The 22,344-nt window shown below is 39.0% G+C and overlaps 1 protein-coding gene and 1 long non-coding RNA gene across 14 annotated transcripts in view; one reads left to right on the top strand and one right to left on the bottom strand.

Annotated features, from left to right (window-relative positions):
• Positions 1 to 22,344, top strand: part of LOC137239611 (uncharacterized) — a 667,247-nt gene that overhangs the window by 85,592 nt on the left and 559,311 nt on the right. The gene's annotated exons all lie outside the window — the stretch shown is intronic.
• Positions 9,333 to 9,928, bottom strand: LOC137242081 (uncharacterized). Its single transcript, XR_010950078.1, has 3 exons — positions 9,874 to 9,928; positions 9,657 to 9,784; positions 9,333 to 9,592 (listed from the first exon to the last, which is right to left on the bottom strand). It is a non-coding gene; the product is annotated as an uncharacterized lncRNA (long non-coding RNA).

Raw genomic sequence — 22,344 nt, 5'->3', positions numbered from 1 at the left:
TCCGTTTTCATTTGTGTGCTTCTCCAACACGGAGTTCATTGAATCAGCACTACTCTCGCTCCCCGAGTCCGACGCATCGCTTAATTCGTATTTGTCGTCCCTGGATTGCGACTCAGTCCTCCTCTTTACATCCTCCTTATTACGTTCAGGTAATGAGTTGTTCATCTTGGTCGTACGACCACCTGCCCGACAAGGCGGGCTCAGCGGTCCAGTATTATATACGGGGAAAGAACCGTCCGCCACAGCAGCGCCCCTTACTGCGGTAAGGCCATAAATACTTCCCGAGATGGCCCGGTATCGGGAAGGCTCCGTTCGAATACAGCCGAATTTATCCCCTGGCTGCAAATCGTCCAATAGACACGGTCCGCATAACACCCTGGATTAGGGGTTGGCAGTTCTTGGTCACCGACATCCCGCCGCCCTCCTATGAGGCGAAACGGCGTAGATGTCAGTCCTAAACAGCTCCGCCTCATAGTCGGGCGCTATGGAGTTCGGCTAAGCCCTCACACCAACGACAAGGTGCCTACCCTAGTGAGGGACAATTTGAATTAAAATCAAAAAAAAAAAGTCCATATTTCATCATTTTCAGGAACTAAGTCACCAATTTTTAAAGGAAGATGGTGCAAGAAAGTCATCATTTCCCTAGCTGACATACGAAAGTTAGAAGTTTTTAAATTAACTAAAGTTATAGGAGGACAAATATTCCCGATTTCTGTCTCGCCATACTGAAACATTTGCTTACGATAATTAAGGGTTTCAATGCTGAAATACTTTTTCGTTACAATAAAATTTAAAAGAACTTCAGAAATATCATATCTACAAACACCTTCAAATATATCGTGCAAAATAGAAATTATCAACTGCGTGAAAGCTTTGTATGTCGTTAAAAATACATGCTTCCTTAATACCAGTCAGTGCTTCATTTTTAAGGGAACAGTCAAGAGAATAATTTTCTCTGTCTCTCAAATATTCTGGAAGCTCTTCAACATCTGACCTTAAATTTACTTTTTGTCTTTTACAGTTTCGACAGTAAAAATTTGAATTGAAACTAGTGGTGAACCCTAATATTGAGTTCAAACCTAAGTTATCACCAATTATTAGCGCTAATACAAAATAAACACGATATTCTCCATACGAAGTATTTAGAATCAATCCTTCTGTTTCTAATTGTTGAATAACCTGTACTAAAGGTCCGAATGAATACATATTTCCATATTCCTTTCGATGTCTCGATTTGAAAAATCCTGCAACAAATATATTTTCTAATGTGGACTGGCTGTGCTTTGGTATAGTAGGAAAACTGTAATAAATTCCACAAACAGTTTGATCTGCAGCACGTGATCCCAGTGGATTATCAATTCCAAAATCATCATAATATATAATATATGGAATAACTAGTTTTTCAATGAAGTAACAAATCTTCTTTTTCCAAGTTTCACCATGTATGACATTTGTATAACTTTAGTTGTTATCTTTTAAAGTTTGCATATTTTCCAAAGTATCTTTTAAATTGCTTTTCGATTGAAAATATTTAGCAATTTGAAATTTTATGGGCATAATTACTCCTACGACTTCGTTGGAATGCAATCCGGGACTATTATTGATAACAATTTCGGAAATCTCTTCACTAATAGTATATGAAGAGGGAAATTTAAAAATTTCTTCATTTTCTAAAGATTTCAAAAAACGATACTCGCTAGAAATATGTTCAAAAGGTGAAAAAAGTTTTCGGAATTGATTTTCGATAAAGATTCTTTGATTGAGGTCTGCTATAAGTGGTGAGATTGACATTAAAACATGTTCCTGAATTGGTTTTAAAATTTTTTCATTTACATTGTCTAAAACATTAAGCACATCCTTTCTATTAAAATTATTTTTGTCATGTAGAGATAAAATGAATCGATTAATATCCAACTGAGCTATATTTTCACTGCTTGCAGTAGGGCCAATTTGTAGTACGTTTTCGTGTGTTTCCCTTTCACTGTAAAATACTTGTTGTTCTTGCGAACTCGTAACTACAACCGAACGTGCGTGAACTCTCTTTAAATGGTTTTGAAAGGTATAAACGTTTGAAAAGCACTGCCCACATTTAGGTACATTACAAATAAATTTTTTTATCTTATTAAACGTATGAAAATTTTTTAAATGAGCGACCAAACTTTTTGCCTCTAACGCAACAAAATTGCAAAGAAAACATTTAAACATGCTGTTAAATTATTTTACGGTCTGTAGGTAGCTTGTAAGTAAGACAATATTTGGAGTTGCTATGCATTCAATATCAAAAAAATAATGTTGTATAAAAGTGTACAGGTTTTTCGCTTCCGCAGGATACTCAAAATTCAGGACATGAAATAACTTAAATATAGTATCAAGTGCTTTTAAAAATGTAGGCACCTTATATAGAATACCATCGAAAAGAATATAAAAACTAGCCAAACTAGCTATATCTGGTCCAATAACTAAAATTATAGGTTGCAATGGAAGTTCTTTCCCCATAGCCTTCAACTTAAGTTCTTCATATAGTCTTTGGTAATCATTAATGCATTCACAGTGCAGTACTGTAGCGTTTTGAGCATCGCCTATAGACGGCTTCCATTTCAGACGTTTGCCGGCATTTGCTTGCTGGACAGAAATCATTGATGGCTTTAGCACAGCATGTAAAAGCAACATAATTATACAATCTTTTGAATCTGCGATAAAAAGTAAATTACATTAATACATTATTATTTATGCTAAAGTATAGGTTTTAAATTACCGTCATTCAGGGATGTCTCAATTTTAGCCAATAAATTTTTGGATGCTGAATCCTTTACTTTTTCATTCATGTATGGAAGTATAGTCGTTGTAAAATTAGGCCATTCGGTGAACAAACTTTGGGATTTGCCCGGGTATTTCAATTCGAAATCAATTTCAATCTACGTATATATGTATGAAGAAAAAAATTTTATGAATATACTTTTTACTTACATATGATCATCCCTCACTAGGGTAGGCACCTTGTCGTTGGTGTGAGGGCTTAGCCGAACTCCATAGCGCCCGACTATGAGGCGGAGCTGTTTAGGACTGACATCTACGCCGTTTCGCCTCATAGGAGGGCGGCGGGATGTCGGTGACCAAGAACTGCCAACCCCCTAATCCAGGGTGTTATGCGGACCGTGCCTATTGGACGATTTGCAGCCAGGGGATAAATTCGGCTGTATTCGAACGGAGCCTTCCCGATACCGGGCCATCTCGGGAAGTATTTATGGCCTTACCGCAGTAAGGGGCGCTGCTGTGGCGGACGGTTCTTTCCCCGTATATAATACTGGACCGCTGAGCCCGCCTTGTCGGGCAGGTGGTCGTACGACCAAGATGAACAACTCATTACCTGAATGTAATAAGGAGGATGTAAAGAGGAGGACTGAGTCGCAATCCAAGGACGACAAATACGAATTAAGCGATGCGTCGGACTCGGGGAGCGAGAGTAGTGCTGATTCAATGAACTCCGTGTTGGAGAAGCACACAAATGAAAACGGAGTAGAAGAGTGGAGAAGGGTACGGAGCAGAGGAAGTAAAAGAGCTCTCTCGCAGCACCGTGCAGCACTAAGAATTGTACAACGCTTGGGAGCAGTGGTCGACCCAACAGAAGTGGAGATCGAGCGCTTGGAATGGGCCCATGAAGCGGTAGAAGTAGGTCGAAGGCAGTTCAAAAGGTTTGCTGCGAGAAACCCACGGTTCTGCAACCGGTACGAGGAGGAAGAAGCGTCGAATGGCAGAATGAAGAGGCAACGTTCGGCAGAAGGCGACAAGCCTGCTTTCAAGAGGCAGAAAGGACCCAGTCCTAGAGCCGCGAGGCAGGGCAGTCGCATAGACAAGACAAGTAGGCCCAAAGCTGTAAGACAGATGGGTTCCAATAGCGAGGTAGCAACTACCTCGAAAGCTGCCAGTCAGAGGGAAGTTCCAACTACGGAAGTAGGAGATAAGCCAAAGGGAGATAACGCTAAGACTCCGGCTTTCTCGGAGGCGCTAAAGGGAGTTAACGCGAAGACTCCGGTGTTCTCGGAGGTTCTAAAGGGAGATAACACTAAGACTCCTGCTTTTCCCGAGAAGATGAGTGATGTGGCAAAGCAGTCACTGACTGTGGCGCTGGTTGATCGTAGCAGTCCGTTCGGACAAATGACTACTGAAAGGTGGAGATCTGTGGAAAGGGAGCTTATTAGCTTAATGCTTAAGATGATGCGGGAACAACCAAGTAAGCCCCTTCCAACCTTTGATTCGGGGGGATGGTATAATGGTGTGAAGATGATAGCGTGCGACAACATCGCGAGCTTGCGGTGGCTGGAGGAAGTCGTTCCAAACCTCCAAAGGCAAGGCACGAACGCGCGGTTTGAGGTGGTGGATAAAGCGCAAATCCCCACGGTACCAAAAGTTAAGGTATGGATACCATGCGTGATGAAGTCGGAGGATACACTGCGACTTCTGCAGAATCAGAATCCGAACATACCGACACAGGATTGGAAGGTACTTACTGTATCTCGGCCTACCGAGGATGGTCAGTTCTACATCTTCCAAATAAACAAGCAGGCGGAGGATATTTTGTACACGCAGCTTGGCAAAATGTCCTTTGGCACTGGCAAAATTTACATGCGACTCAGGAAAAGAAGTCCCGAGGATAAAAATCCTAACACGCTGGAAGTGGGCGAAGTCGAAAAGGACCTCAGAAGCCTAAGGGAAAAAAGACAGGTGGAGGTCCCCGACGTCACCACGAACGTGCTAGAAGAGGACCAACCGCTAAATGGTGCTGTGACTCGCACAGAGGAACACACGGCACAACATTCACGAGGGACTGAAGGGGGCCTCGAATACTCTAAACCAAAAGGGCAAGAGGAGGACGACGACGTCAAGACGAAGGTGCTGGAGGGGGACAAACAGCCCAATGGTGCTGCGAGTCCTACAGATAAACCTCCAACACAGTAAAGTGGCGTCGAGCGAACTCCTCCTAACCCTTGAGGAGGGTTCGTTTGACGTGGCGCTGATCCAGGAGCCGTGGCTCTCATCGGGAGGAAAGGTTTCTGGACTTAGCGCGCGCGGGTTTGGCGTTTACTACGCACAAACGGAAGGACGGGTGCGAGCTGTAGTAATGGTAAGGAAACAGCTGCATTCATATATGCTGCCTAATTACACCACCGAGGATCTCGTAGCGGTGGCCGTTGAGCAAAAGAATAAGCAGGCATTTATCCTGGCGTCCTGCTACATGGCCCATGCTGCGGAGGTTCCACCGATGGAGTGCAAAAGGCTAGTACAGGAGGAAGGGCGCAAAGGGCGGTTGGTCATAGGCGCAGATGCAAATGCGCACCACAATGCGTGGGGAGGAGCAGATACGAACGAGAGAGGCGAATCTCTATTTTGTTACATCCTGCAAACCAATTTGCAGATAGCCAACAGGGGAAATGTTCCTACATACATTGGTCCAACATCCAGCAATGTTCTGGATATTACATTGAGCTCCGAGCGTGATATATCAAGGTATGATTGGATGGTTCTCGATAGACCATCCTTCTCCGACCATGCGTATATAAGCTTCAGCATCCGACTAAAGAGGGTAGAGAAGGGAGGAACCTTTAGAAACCCTAGGGCAACGAATTGGACTAAATTCCAGAAACATGTAGAAACGAAACTGGGACAACCCAAAGAGGTTGCTAATGTAGAGGAACTGGAGGAGTCGAATGAATTCCTAACAAGGACGCTTATGACTGCGTATAACAAAGCTTGCCCTCTAAGAAGATTCAGAGGAAAAGCAAAGCCGCCATGGTGGAGCAATGAGCTGAGTCTTCTAAGAAGACAGGTAAAAGAAATGTTTAAACTCGCAAAGACCGCGGAGAGCGAAGCGTGTCGGGACGAGTACAGGGATCTACTGAGGATCTACAAGCGTGAAATTACCAGGGCGAAGAGAAACTCATGGAAAAGTTTCTGTACGGACATAGAATGCTCCATTGAAACAGCACGGTTGAAAAAAGTCCTAGCAAAGGGAAACATAGTCCAGGGACTAATAAAGAAAGAGAACGGGGAATGGTCACGTGATAGTGAGGAATCCCTTGAGGTGCTTCTCGATACACATTTCCCATCGGGAGACGGTTTAGAAGAACCAGCAGACATCACTCACACTTCGATCACGGAGCTAGTGGTGCCGGGCTTGGTGACCGATACCAAGATCGAGTGGGCAGTGAAGACGTTTTCTAAGTTTAAATCGCCGGGCCCAGATGGTATATTCCCGGCCATGCTACAATTCTCAAGCAGGGCGGTCGTGGAATGGCTTAAAATAATATTCGATGGGTGCATAAGACTGAATCATGTTCCGCACTCTTGGAGAACTGCTCGTGTAGCTTTTCTACCAAAGGCGGGGAAGATCGGTCACGTGTATCCCAAAGACTATAGACCCATTAGCTTAACATCATTTCTGCTCAAAACCTTTGAGAGGCTGATAGATGTGTACATAAAGTCCAACGTGGATGGAAAGCTGCTCTCCACAACACAGCATGCGTACACCAAAGGCAAGTCGGTAGACACCGCATTGCATAGGGTGGTAATAAGCATAGAGAAATCCCTGGAATATAAGGAGTATGCTCTAGGAGTATTCTTGGACATTGCCGGGGCTTTCAATAATGTTGCAAAATGGGCGATTATGGATGGTCTTAATTACATTAAAGTACATCCTGCCTTAATCAGATGGTTCGGCTGCATGTTAAATTGCAGAAAGATTACATCACAATGGGGATTGTACGAGGCCACGAAATCAGTGGACAGGGGCACGCCGCAGGGAGGGGTGCTATCACCTCTGCTGTGGACACTGGTCATCAACCAACTGCTCAGGCAATTCGATGAGGGACCCGTAAAACTTACGGCTTACGCAGATGACGTTGCAATTGTCATAAGTGGAAAATGCCTTCCAACGATTAGTTCTTTGATGGATCGGGCGCTTCGGGATATTCATACCTGGGCATCTAATGTCGGGCTGAAAGTCAATGCGGAGAAGACGGATATGGTCTTGTTTACAAAGAGGTACAAGGTCCCAAATTGGACCAGGCCTAAGTTAGGAGCGGTGACCTTACAGGAGAAACCTTGCACAAAATATCTAGGAATCATCCTAGACAGTAAGCTGTCATGGAAGCTCAACGTGGAGGAGAGGGTCAAGAAGGCCTCAACGGCACTCTATGCATGTAAAAGAATGCTGGGGTGTACGTGTGGCCTATCGCCCTCTCTTTCTCATTGGGTTTTTACAGCGATTGTAAGCCCTATTCTATACTATGGAGTTCTTGTTTGGTGGAAAGCCACACAAAAAACAACATACCTCAAAAAATTAGAGGGGGTATGCAGACTATCGATGCTTTGCATTACGGGAGCCCTGAAAACAACCCCGACGGCTGCACTGTATGCCATTCTGCACATTCCACCTGTAGACCTGGCAGCAAAGAACAAAGCATTAACGACCGCAACCAGGCTCGGTGCTTCGGGGCAGCTTGAGCGCCGACCATATAGCCATAGTAGTATAGCGTCCTCAGTCACAAGACGAACAGACTACATGATTCCCTACCTGCACTTTGAGGGAGGTCTTAAGGCCACAATAGAGGTGGACGGTTGGCGCAAGGGTGCGCAAATGGCGGACGAGGCGATACGTGTGTACACCGATGGTTCCAAAATAGTGGAAGGAGTAGGGTCTGCGGTATACTGCGCTGATCCGGAATTAAGCAGATCCTACAGGCTGCCGGATTACTGTAGCGTTTTCCAAGCGGAAATATTAGCCGTAACCAAAGCAGTAGAAACCCTGGAAGAGAATAGCTTAAGCTGCAACCGTGTTAACTTTTATATTGACAGTCAAGCAGCAATTAAGGCAATAATCTCGCATAGCACAGCATCTAAATGCGTGTTAGAGTGTAAGCAGTCTCTGGAGAGAATCGGGACAGGGAGAAGCATACATCTATATTGGGTCCCAGGGCATATGGGAATAGATGGGAATGAAAAAGCGGACGAATTAGCTAAAAAGGGCGCATCCCTTGAAGCTTGCTCCGTAGACGTCCCAATTAGATTGGGCGAGATTAAGCGAAGGCGAGAGGTGCACATGATCGACCAAGCAGAAAAGGCGTGGGTTCAAGCGCGGGGCTGTAAAGTGTCGAAGATTATGTGTAGGTCTTACAACCTTAGACTAACACAGTTGCTTCTATCATTAAAAAGAGAGGACTGTAGACTCATGACGGGTATTCTGACTGGACACTGCCTTCTGGCGTCACATGCCTTTAAATTAGGCTTGGTCAGTGATAGCAGGTGTAGGAAGTGCGGGTTGGAGGAGGAAACGATCGAGCACGTTCTGTGCTCGTGCCCTGCACTTGCCAGGCTAAGACTCCAGCTATAAGGAGTGATACAGCTGTCAGATCTAGAAGCAGCAAGTGGCTTAAGTCCTAGGAAGCTTCTAGTATTTGCCAAGAGGACGGAGTTATTTTATAACATAGGTCCTGGTTTTTGATAGGGTTTTTCAGTTTGGTCGTTAAAACAAACTTCTGGTAACACTACGGACTCAATCAGTCTATGTGAGGTCCTCATGGACCGGCCAGTTCAACCTACCTACATATGATCATATTTAAAATTCAAGGTCAATTATTCTTACCAAGGAGTATCCAAGTGAATGTTTTAAAAGCGGCCATTCAATAAGCACATTTTTTCTTTTATTTTTGACATCTTCTATTCTTAAGGCATTCGTATCTCTCCAGTTTTGTTCTACAACACTCCATTGTTCCACGTAATGTGAAAGCCATATTTTTTTGCCCAAAGCATCTTCATCTACCAATATAATAAAAGTAAATATAATAAAACACAAATTGTACATTTAAACAAAATGTATACCTTCGGTTTGAGTTTCTGTCTGTTCGGTTATTTTATAACTACTTATATCGATTTCCGCATCCTTGACTTTTGTACCCCTTTTCATTTTACGGCAGACATTTGTTGCTTTGTCATATAATTTTCCAGTAGGATTTTTTCCACTGCGTTTGTTGCAGTAATATCTCTGTATATATGTAAGTAAAATAATGAAGCAAATGTTTTATAAGGGAGGCCGGAAATCAGGTGCTGTTTTGGAATAATCATAGTATTAAATCTAAAGCTTTGTATCGTTGGTGAATTCATTTTTCCATTACGCGCCCAATACATTAAATCAAACATGGCACAACATTTTAGCTTTGATACTACTTACAACAAAACTGACAGCTGGATATCGGGATAATACATAGCCAATATTAAAAACGTTTGTTTTTAAAAATCTTACCAAATCTTCTATAGGAAATAATAGTATAATTTGTTCTGAAAAATTAATGATATCCCTCATTGTCATAGGGATCGACCGCTCAGAAAAATGTTGGACTATGATATTTACCAAGGCTTCGCGATGTTCGTCTAGCAACAAACAATGTTCCTTATATTGTTGCAAAATGCTTTGGCCCCATGGAGTTGCTTTTAGTATTTCACCTAGACTCTTTACAGGTGTACTTGCTGCGACAGATTGAGATTTGTGGCTACAGCTAAGCGAACTATTTGAAGATTCCAAAAAACAAACAATATTTTCCTGCAATAAAAAATGAAATGCAAAAAAATATATATGTTTACATTTAACTAAAACTAACGCTTACTTTATTTTCCTTCAAATTGGCTAGCCTTTGCTTAAATTTAATTCTAGTCCCAAGCATTGAAACAGGGAAAAGTTCATTGATATCGTCTTCTTTAATTAAAAACAGGCTCTCAATGTCCATTCCACAGTCTGAAAATATAAAATATGTATATTTATGAATATGCACTAGGGTGGGACTCCTTTTGCAAATTTGTCAAACAAAGCAAGAATTTGCTGACCTTTAGCAATTTCTAGCAGGTTGTCGCATTGCCATATCTTGAAATATTTCCACAGATTACGTTTTCACTACCTAACATAAATTTCCGAAAAGTTCTTATTCCTTAATACAAATTTGCCTCCATACAAATATGGAGCACCCTAATGTGCACACTTATTAACAAACATACAATTGAAGATTGAATGAATAGGTTCCTGTTCATAAAAACTTAATTAAATTATCTTACCTATCATTCTTTTGTACACATCTTCGCCAAAATCCATTTTTCCGCAAATGATGTCCTTTAGATTCGCATTCTCGCACGTCGGAGCTGCTGTGGTGCCGCTCTGAGGCAGAGAAGTCTCAATTTCACCAGAAGGCAGCACTCACCACTGGGCCCAATAATAAATATTTGGCTGGATTCTTGGTCAACATCACTCACTACACTGCTCATTTTACTAACGAAATGCTTTAATTAAATATTTATGAATAAACTTGCGCAATTATCAAAACAAAATACAACTCACAATATTATATTGCAAGCGACGCTGACATTTCGAGAAAAATGATGAATTTATAACGGGATATTTGCTGTTGTTCTTTTTTCAACACTTTTCAGTGTTACTTCAGCACTAAAATATTGTTATCAGACTATTTAATGTTACATGAATTCGAAGAATTTGTTGCTGTTGTTCTTTTTTCAACACTTTTCAGTGTTACTTCAACAGTAAAATATTGTTATCAGTATACTTCATCTTACATGAAGTCGAAGAAGTAAAAATCTTGTTTGCCAGATAGTGTTAATTTGAAAAATTTTGAAAAATTGTTGTTGCTTTGCATGTTAAAATCGATCGTGTGAAATTAACATGAATCGTGTTGCTTAAAAATTACGATTTTTCTCTGGGTGTAGAGACTTGAAATCTCAAACTTAATTCAGAGGTCGATGACACGATACAAAAAGATTCGCTAGGGCGCGCAGGGGATGAGATATTTAGAAAAATCGTACGAAACGGAGGGAATTTTGGGATTGATTTTTATGTAAATTCTCATTGAGCTAGAACTGTTAAGCTTCACAGATAGGATAAGACGCCGAGAAAATTTAAGAAAGGGAGAAAAAAATTCCGTTAGGTGGCGCATGGATCGAAATATTTAGATAAGAATTTGGAAATTTGAAAGCGGGTTTTAAGTAACTCCTCGATGAGCTAGAGACTAAAAATTTAGAGCTTAATTCAGAGGTCCATGACAGCCGATGACACAATACAAAAAGTTTCGATAGGAGGTGCGCGGACTGCGATATTTAGAAAAATCAAACGGAACGGCGAGAATCTTGGGATTGGTTTTTATGTAAGTTCTCATTGAAGTTTATTCACAGATAGGATAAGACGCCGAGAAAATTTAAGAAAACGATAAAGAAAATTCCGTTAGGTGGCGCACGGATCGAAATATTTAGATAAGAACTTGGAAATTTGGTGTTTTGAGATCAATTTTAAAGTAACTTCTCATTGAGCTACAAACATGAAACCTCAGAGACAGGTTAAGACACCGTAACAAAGAAACCAAAGGAGAAAAAATTCCGTTAGGTGGCGCACGGATCGAAACAATTAGATAATAATTTGGAAATTTGAAACCGGGTTTTAAGTAACTTCTCGATAAGCTAGAGGCTAAAATTTAGAGCTTAATTCATAAGTCAATGACAGCTAAGGGGCGCACGGAGGGAATTTTGGGATTGATTTTTATGTAAGTTCTCATTGAGCTACAAGCGTAAAACTTAATAGATAGGTTAAGACACAGAGAAAATGTAAGAAAAGGAGAAAATAAAAATAAAATAAAAAATTTTTAAGCACTTCCTTTATATAAATGGACAAAAATCAGTGAAAAATGTCTCCTTATATAAAGACATATTCTAGCTAAACTTTGATTTTAGAATTTTGACATAGAAATTGCAGATATATTTATGAGAAGTAAAATTATAAAGGTAGAGCGCAATTGATTGACTAATAATATCTCCTTTGCTACCAACTATCCAATCCAAGTAATGTGCGCTCCACTTTTATATTTTTATTTCTCATAAATATATTTTTCAATTTCAATTAATGCCCGAATTTAAACTACAGTTAAAGTTGACTAGAGTTTAACCTTGCCACTTTCGCCGCTTAAGCTGAGACGAGCAGCAACATTTCATATTATCGCGCAAAGTGGCAAGGTTAAACTCTAGTAAACTTTAACTAAAGTTTAAACTCGCACGGAAAAACTGGGCATAAAACACCAAACGTGTGATGCTATAAACATTGTCGATTCGCCTAAAAGTGTGTCACGATCAGGCATGCTTAACCTACGAACCGATATCATTTCGTTACGATAATTAACGTTATTAAACGAAACAAAGTCATTTCGTTTCGTTTATTAACGTTAAGAACGTCAAATTAGCGAAATGATTTCGTTTCGTTTTCTGCCATATCAAAACGAAATCAAATCGTTTATGTTGATTATTAATTTAAAACTATGCTGGCAAAGCTGATTGATGGCGGAGTCATTAAAGGTGAAAGCATTCGCCAAGCTGATTGCAACTTTTCTCATGAATTTTGACAGTACGAACATTTCTCAGAGTATTTTTGACATTACCACCAACGAATTACACAAACAAATTACATGGAGTTTGTGTGTGTATGTGCCCTCGTTGTTACCACCTTACGGCTTCACCATGGCTATAGCATTGCCAGCACAATTCAAACATAAATATCACGTTTTTGTTAACGTTTTTAACGTAAACGAAAGCTTTTCGTTTCGGTTAAAAACGAGATACAATTTATCTTGATAATTTCTTTATCGATAATATTTCGAAGTGTTTCAACGGAAACGGTGGAAATTTTTTGATAAACGATTAGCTTAACGTTAAGGTGCATCCCTGGTCACGATAAACAATAGCAACTAAATAGTGTGCCTTAAGTCATACAAAAAAAAAAAAAAAGACAAAGGACAACCAACAATTGAAAAGTTTTCAATTTTGTTTGAAACTTTTTAATATCAAATAATTTGTGTGTACGGGCTCGAAGTCAATATATTTAGTAATAAAAACACCAGTTTTTATTTTTCATTCCGATATATTTCGGTTACACGTCGGTAACCGTCTTCAAGGGACTATACAAAACAATGTAAAAACAAATTTTCATACATGTAATATGCCACATTTTATAAACATACAAACATATATACAAAATACGCACCCGCCTCAACGCGGCTAAAACCAAGGAACAAAAAATACAAGGAAAGCTAGACGTCGAAAAGCTTCAATCACAACAGACTGCCAATGATTTCGCAACTCGACTCTCACACCTGCTCTCTGAGAGCACAACTCATCCTGAAGGAATACAGGAGCAGTGGGAGCATATCTCCAAAGCACTTCGTACTGCCGCCGAGGAAAAAATTGGTTACAGGCGGCCACGAAAAAACAACTGGTACGATGAAGAATGCCGCGTTGCAACCGAAAGAAAAGACGCTGCCTACAGGGCTACGTTAAAAGCGAGCGCGACAAGAGGAATGTGTGAACGCTATCGTCAGTTGAAAAGGGAAGCGAGACGCCTTTTCGGGAAGAAAAAAGCAGAAACAGAAAGGCGTAAGTGCGAGGAGCTTGAGCTGCTAGCTACCAGGAATAACGCCCGAAAATTCTACCAAAAAATACGGCAACAGACGGAAGGTTTTAAGACCGGGGCAAACTCCTGTAGGAATGAAAACGGCGAACTTGTAACTGATGTCCAGAGAGTGCTTAGATTATGGAGGGAATACTTCTCTGCTCTCCTAAATGGCGGCAGCAATTTACCGCGCAGAGATGAAGAACCCGATCCCGCAATCGATGATGATGAAATATATGTCCCCCCGCCCGATTATGACGAAGTTAGGATAGCAATAACCAGATTGAAAAACAACAAGGCCGTGGGCGCTGATGGATTGCCTGCGGATCTATTCATGTTCGGCGGCGAGGAGTTGGTAAGGCGCATGCAGCAGCTTCTTAGCAAAATATGGGCGGACGAAAGCATGTCCGACGGTTGGAATCTAAGTGTTTTTTGCCCAGTCCACAAGAAGGGGGATACTGCAAAATGTGCCAACTATCCTGGAATCAGCCTTCTTAATATCGCATATAACGTCCTTTCAAGTGTATTGTGCGAAAGATTGAAGCCCACCGTGAACCGGCTGATTGGACCTTATCAGTGCGGTTTCAGACCTGGTAAATCTACCATCGACCAGATTTTCACAATGAGCCAAATCTTGGAAAAAAACCGTGAAAAGAGAATCGACACACATCACCTCTTCGTCGATTTTAAAGCCGCCTGCGACAGCACGAAAAGGAGCTGTCTATATGCCGCTATGTCTGAACTTGGTTTCCCCGCAAAACTTATGCGGCTGTGCAAAATGACGTTGAGCAACACCATCAGCTCAGTCAGAATTGGGAAGGACCTCTACGAGCCGTTCGAAACTAAACGAGGTTTCAGACAGGGTGACCCCCTATCGTGCGATTTCTTTAATTTGATGCTGGAGAAAATTATACTAGCTGCAAAACTTAACCGCACTGGAACAATGTACTATAAAAGCGTGCAATTACTGGCATATGCTGATGACTTGGATATCATCGGCCTAAACAGCCGCACCGTTAGATATGCTTACTCCAAACTGGAAAAAGAAGCGGTAAAGATGGGTTTGATGGTGAATGAGGACAAAACGAAGTACCTGCTGTCATCGAGCAAAAAGTCAGCGCATATGCGCCTTGACAACCACGCTACTGTTGGCAGCCATAATTTCGAAATAGTAAAATACTTCGTTTATTTGCGAACCGTTGATGCTGGTTCTAGCAACAACATCAGTACTGAAATCCAGCGAAGAATCAATCTTGCCAATAAATGTTACTTTGGACTAGGTAGGCAATTGAAAAGTAAAGTCCTCTCTCGGCGAACGAAAATCATACTCTACAAGTCACTTATCGTACCCGTCCTGCTATATGGGGCAGAAGCATAGATCATGACAACAGCAGATGAAGCGAATTTGGGAGTGTTCGAGAGAAAAGTTCTTCGAAAGATTTATGGACATCTACGCGTTGGCGATGGCGAGTACCGAAGAAGATTTAATGATGAGCTGTATGAGCTATACGCAGACATCAACATAGTCCAGCGAATTAAAACACACCGGCTGTGCTGGCTAGGCCATGTTATGCGAATGAAAGATGATGCTCCGGCCAAGAAAGTGTTTCTATCGGAACCCGCCTATGGAAGCAGTGGTAGAGGGCGGCCCCCACTCCGTTGGAAGGATCAGGTGGAAAACGATTTAAACTCCCTTGGTGTGACCAATTGGCGCCGGTAGGCGGAGCGAAGGAGCGACTGGCGCACCTTGTTGGACGGCCATAACCGTTTAGACGGTTAAGCGCCAATTAAGTAAGGAAGTAAGTACATACATTTTTGAGTTAAACGTCCGTTCGCCTTGGCGTGGAGTTTTGTACTGTCGATTTTGTTGTAAGTGTCTGTACAAGTGAGCGACGTTGATCGTGTCTGTTTTGAAGTTTAGTCGTATGTCTGGTGGTGTATGTAGTATGTGTAACATTTCCAGTGTTAATCTCTTTCTATAGTGATTTTGTTGTTGTAATACCGACGCTTTCTCAAAGTTCGGACAGTGGCCACTAGATGCACAGTGGGCTGTTAGTGCAGTTTTATGGTTATTTAAATTATGATAATGTTTCATGTCCGATTTATGCTGTGCTATTCTCGTTTTCAACTTCGATTTGGTGGTGCCTACGTAAATACTTCTGCATGCTTCGTAGTTGTTGCCATTGCACGAAATTTTGTAAACAACGTTGCTTTTTTCCATAGGAGGTATTATGGACTTGGTTTTATTGAACATGCTTTTGAGTGTGTTGCAGGGTTTATGGGCTATTTTAAATTGTTTATTATTGCAACAGTTGGACTTGATTAGACGCTCTGATAGTTGAGGTACGTAGATTACCGAATCAAACGTTTTTGGTGTTGCGGATTTTTCTAGATTACCTGCACACATCGATCTTCTTATCAATGCCCTTATAATATTTTCAGGAAAATCATTTGGTGTGAGTAGCGAAAAAATTTTCTGTCTAATTTATTTATGATAGACATCGTCTGATATCTGTAGCATGCGTCATATACAGCTCATTGCTGTATTCATAATCATACCCTTCGGGTGTTTAGAGTAAAAATTTATTAGTCGCCAACTGCGTCAGGGTTTCTTATACCATATAAGTTTTAACTGGCTATCTCTTTTTATAACCATAGAATCTAAATAAGGTAGTTTTCCTTCTTCTTCCTGTTCTATGGTGAACTTTATGTTTTTATGAAAAGTGTTCAGCGCGTTCAGGGTATTCTGTATTTCATCATGTTTTACAATTGCGAATAAATTATACACATATTTTGTCATAATTCTTGGTTTATGCACTAATTTTTCAATCGTATTGTTCAAAAGTTCTTCCATTATAATGTCCGCGATAACTGGAGATGCCGGCGATCCCATGGGCATACCTCTTAATTGTGTATAAACCGTGTCATTGAATTTAAAGTATCTGTTTCCATACAAAACTTTAATATGTCTATAAATAGTTGTTTTGGAATATTAGTATGTTCTTTTATAATCGTCCATTTATTACGTATGATGTCAAGTGCCATTTGTGTTGGTATACTCGGAAACAATGAAACCACGTCAAAGGAGATGAGTCTTTCATCTTCGCAAATGAAGGTATTATTGATTCTATCTTTAAATTCAAGGGTGTTGTTAACTTTGTATTTGGAGTCAGCCGTGATATTTTTTAAAATATTTATTAGAAATTAGCATAGACCATATGATGGAGAGTTAATAGCTGAGCAAATAGGCCTGAGAGGAAGTCCGTCCTTGTGGATTTTCGGTAGCCCATAAATCCTGGGCGGTAGTGCCGTCGTTGTCGAGAGTTGGCTTTTCCACCATTCTGTATAGTTTTTCCACTAAATTGTTGTTCTTCGTTTGTAGCCTTGAGGTGGGATCTTTTCTATTCACTCTGTAAGTCGTCAAGTAATTGAGAATCTCGCTCATTTTATTATTGTAATCGTCTATCTCCATGGCTACGGTTTTGTTTCCTTTGTCAGATGATAAAATTCGTATGTGGTTATTTTTACTAAGAAATTTCCGCGTCCGCTCTACAGTATCTAATATTGCACGGTCTATTGCACTTTCCCTTTTAGATGTTACATGATTTTTTACCAGTAACGAGAATTTTGTGCGCGCTTCTTCTTGCTTTTCTTTGTCAGTAAGAGTTTATATTAATTCCTATCCATTAGCAATATATTGGAAGAGAGGGAATCGTTGGCTCTCAATCAGTAGCCCAAGCTTCGGTCCCTTTGCTAATAGCGCTTGTATATCTTGCGGAATATGTACCTTTGTCTTGTTGACAAACCAGTCTGCGTGGTTGTTGTTGGTAAGTACTTTGTTTCGTTTATTTCGAAGCTTTTCATGTTTTAGTTGTTGCCGTTGTTTTAGAGCTATTATCAGTTTACCTGTTACATTATCTTCTTTTTCCCCAAATTCTGTGAATTATGGTGCGCTTAGTCATTTCTCTGTTTGTGTTCGTATTTCTTGAATTTGTTTATCTTTCCTCTTTAATATGTTGTGTTTGTGTTTGATGAGTAGATTTAAGATTTTGATATGGTAAAGATAAGTATGTCTTTCTAAAGTTCTGTCTATGTTTGGATGTATGTCTCGGTCAAATACAAATAATTTATTACACTTAGATGAATTTCTAATAAAATTTGGGATGATTTTTGATTTTCTGCATTTTAACAAGAACTTAATGCTAGACGTAAGTTTTACCAGTTTTTTTGAAATAGCTTGAAATTTGTTGATCATCGATTTTGTGTTTTTGTTTTTATCCTTTATTTTTGCATACCCCATGTTTGTTGTTGTATGTGTACGGCGTGTCTTACGTTTTTCAAATAATATTCTTTTTTGGCGGCCTTTTTATTTAAAGATATTGGTTTTATGTGTACCGGCTCGAGGTCAATATATTTAGTATTAAAAACACCAGTTTTTATTTTTCATTCCGATATATTTCGGTAACGCGTCGGTAACCGTTTTCTACCGTATAAAAAGGTCGCCAAAAAAGATTATTATCAAATAATTTGTTTCAATTGTGTATATTGTAAAAACTATTAGGCGAGAATATTCATTATAATTTTACGGCTAATTGGTAATATATTGTGTCAACTTTTAAAGCAACAATTTCGCATATCGAAGTACTACTATAAACTATAAGAGCTATCAACACATATGAATAATCTACAACACACACATTAACATCAAAGCCGAAGTGAAAATAAGACAAACCATATTAAAACAAAACCAACTACAACAAAATTGGTAAGACGAAACAAGATTGTTAAAATGGCACTAATGATTGTGTAATTGAGCAACAATAATAAAATAAACAACAACAACAATAAAAAATCTGTAATAACAGAAAGAATAACAACAAAAAATCAAAATAGGAAAGTAATGATGAGCTGTATTATTAAGAACTATTTAAATAAATTTTCATATATTTTAAATATATTTACATAGCGATATTAATTCAAATTTATATAAAATTAAAACTTAATACATTCTAAAGAGTTGTAAACTCTCTCTTCTGGAGATTTGTTTATTTATTTATTCATACTATAGTCTAGGACAAACAGAACCTCCTTACAAAATATTTACAAATGTGCCTAAACTAATATATATTAAATATTCCAATTATTTCATTCAATAGCAGTTAAAACCTAAATTTATTTAATGCAAAATCAATATTTATAGAATACGGAAATTAAACTCCCTCATTGCCCTAGCAATTGGAGAAGCATAAGTCGTTCTAAATCTATATAACCAGAAAAAATCGTGACATCGAAGGGTTCGCGATGGTAAATTGAACCGTATATGTTCTAAAAGATAAGGCGAGTCAACCGTCCCATTGATGATATCATATAAAAATGTTAACGATAGCATAGATCTTCTACTCACTAAAGATTTCAGGTTAATTAAAAGACACCTAGAACTGTATGTTGGAACAGGATCGTGAAAACGCAAAGACCGGAGGGCAAATCGCAAAAATATTTTTTGAATACGCTCAAGTCGGTCTGTATGGCAGGCATGGTACGGCATCCAAATGAAAACAGCATATTCTAGTTTAGGCCGCACGAAAATAAAAGTTTTAAAGTAGAATGATCACTAAAATCCATGCTGAAACGGCGAATGAACGCGAGTGTGGAATAAGACTTCGCAATGGCATAATTAATCTGACTGTGAAATAGAAACTTCGCATCAAAGACTACACCAAGATCTGATATTTCATCAACAACTCTCAGCGTAGAGTCCCCAATATGATAAGAAACAGGAAGAACATTTCGAGTTTTAGCAAAGGTAATACTAAAATATTTACTTATATTTAAAGGCAGACGATTCTCTCTACACCAATCCATTACGTTATCAAAATCAGCTTGGAGCATAGTGGACTCAGATTGAGTCGTGATTGATGCAAAAATCTTCAAGTCATCAGCATACAATAAGAATTCAGCATAACTGAAACAATGACGTATGTCATTAATAAATAACAAATAATAACAGATAATAAGGGTCCCAACACACTCCCTTGGGGTACACCAGAAGTGGCAGAAAACGACCGCGAACAAATACCATCTACCACAACAACACAACTAAAGATTTCAAAGAATATTTTGTGTTTAATAACGTTGAGTTTTGAAAGTTATTTTAAAAATAATTTTTTGATATTCAATTTTAATAAAAATAAATAAAACACATCTACGCCAACACATCGGGTTAACGATTCGCTTTTTGATTTAGAAGGTGTTTATTCCTAATAAATTCAAATGCGAACCAAAAAAATAACGACATTTTTTCCACTTCAGTGAAGCTTCCTTAGTTTTTTTTGCTTTGAAAAAACTGTTTAACAAAAGGTGGACAAGTGAACATTTTCCCTGAACAAACATGGACAAACGAATAAGATATGTTTTTTTAACTTCTCGCACATGTAGGCGCCAACTACACAGAGTTGGAAACTGTCCATCGCACTAAGAGGATGATAGGATAGACTGAAATTAACTGTATATTTGCCTAATATTATCTAGGATCACATTTGAAGCGTCGATAATGTACTAAAAATTCTGTTTTCACAAGTAGTCTTCACTATCACTGTAGATTTAACACAAGGTGTGATCATTGTTTTTTTATGCGGAAGAAAATCTGAAACAGTCTTGGGGGAAAAAAACGTCAAAAATCAATGGGTTATTTGGGAAATCTACAACCTGCACTTTGTTAAAATAAAATAGACTGGGCTACAAAAATCCAAAAAAAAATTTAAAAATTTTAGTAAAATTTCTTCGATTATTCGAGTTTTTTCTAAAAAATAGAAAACGGACTACGCCAATATATATTTACTAAGCTGGGTCGGTTTATTGACCTATATCGCTCCATCGATTTTTCGATAGGTTTGGGCACAGGACAAAAAAGTTCCATTAAGCATACCCAAACAAATAATCTTCGAGCCTGCAAAATTTGAGTTTTTTGACTTTTTTTTTCTTCGATTTTTAAGTTTTTTTTCATGACCTACTGGCGGCCACCGTGGTGTGATGGTAGCGTGCTCCGCCTATCACACCGTATGCCCTGGGTTCAACTCCCGGGCAAAGCAACATCAAAATTTTAGAAATAAGATTTTTCAATTAGAAGAAAATTTTTCTAAGCGGGGTCGCCCCTCGGCAGTGTCTGGCAAGCGCTCCGATTGTATTTCTGCCATGAAAAGCTCTCAGTGAAAACTCATCTGCCTTGCAGATGCCGTTCGGAGTCGGCATAAAACATGTAGGTCCCGCCCGGCCAATTTGTAGGGAAAAATCAAGAGGAGCACGACGCAAATTGGAAGAGAAGCTCGGCCTTAGATCTCTTCGGAGGTTATCGCGCCTTACATTTTATTTATTTAAGTATTTTGGCAGTCACATTGACAAACCGACAATGTCGATCAGTCACGCTGATCGATAAGTGTGTTAGTCAATGTGACGCGTTAACAATTAAGGTTGACAAATGTAAACAGATATGTGTATTGTGTGTCGGCATGTTTGCATGATGTTGAATTCAAGCTGGGTTCAAAATAATTTATTTGGGTCACTATGGCTTGACTGTGTGGGGTCAATATTTGTATATGCATAAAAAGTACATTGTATGTAAAACGTATTCTGGTAATGCTACACAGTGCATACTTCAGGAAAGCTGCAAGTCATAAAATTATTTTTTATACACGACGATTTTTCCATTTATTTGTCTAACTCTGTCTTTTTTTATATATCTCAAAAAATTCTTGAGCTTTTTTTTAATAGATCAGTGTCATTTAAAACTTTTAAAGTAGAAGGCTGCAAACTACACTTCTCGCTTCCATTTATAAATTTTCAAATTCATGTCGATACCTTTCTAATTCTTATAGACAAATTTTCGAACGTTTTAAGGCATTTGAAATATCGTTGGCTTTAGACTGAAGTGCTTTAGAGGTAGCATCGATAGTAAGTAGGATCTTGAAATGGAAAACCAATAACATAACAAAATTGTAGTTTTCGATCTTGTTTTTGAGTGGAACAGCTTTATTTATTTCATCTGATTTGCAATTTAACATAGTGTTTTCGTCAGGGCATTTTGGACTTCAACAAACCGAACTTTTAAAGCAAAAACGACATCACAACGTTCTGTCCATCTAGTAGGGTTTAATGTTTTTAATGTCATTGAAGTTGATTACTAATTTTCTTTATAAGATATAACTAACTTGACAAAATATTCCATCTTTTGAAAATATGCCCAAAAAAATTATAAATTGGTTGAATTGTTTAAAAAAAAATATTGCATATCAATAACTTCTCTCCCGTGTAACGTGTACATCTCTAAAAATTAACCAACATCTTTTTCTTTATTTGTATGAGTTTTAAGCGGGGATTACCCTTATTGCTTTAAATGTATGAAAACATTTATTTGAAGCAATTTTTAATTTATAATTTATTTAATATTTTGGGAAAAATTTAAACAACGTGACATCAGGACTGACAAGGCGACAGCTGTTTCGATTATACCTTGCAAATATCTTCAAAGCCTTTTCTCCCGGGAGTGGGAACCCGCACTCCTACGTTGGTTGAAGTGTTACAAACGCATTCAGCCACGTCATGCCTTAGTTGTTGTAAACCTTATCCCAATTGCCTTCTTTGCATATTTTCTTTATTCACATTATTTAGTTTAGTTGAAATACTTAACGATTAATTTGAAATTGTATTATGGTCTTTAGTTGTCTCACTTCGGATATGCGAAATTGTTGACTTAAAAGTTGACACAATATATTACCAATTAGCCGTAAAATTATAATAAATATTCTCGCGTAATAGTTTTTACAACATACACAATTGAAACAACTTGACGATTTTTTCAGACAACCATC

This window comes from Eurosta solidaginis, chromosome 2 (genome assembly GCF_040869045.1).
Source record: "Eurosta solidaginis isolate ZX-2024a chromosome 2, ASM4086904v1, whole genome shotgun sequence".
Lineage (NCBI taxonomy): Eukaryota > Metazoa > Arthropoda > Insecta > Diptera > Tephritidae > Eurosta > Eurosta solidaginis.
The sequence above is the reverse complement of the archived record's forward strand: the minus strand, read 5'-3'. Positions and strand labels throughout refer to the sequence as shown.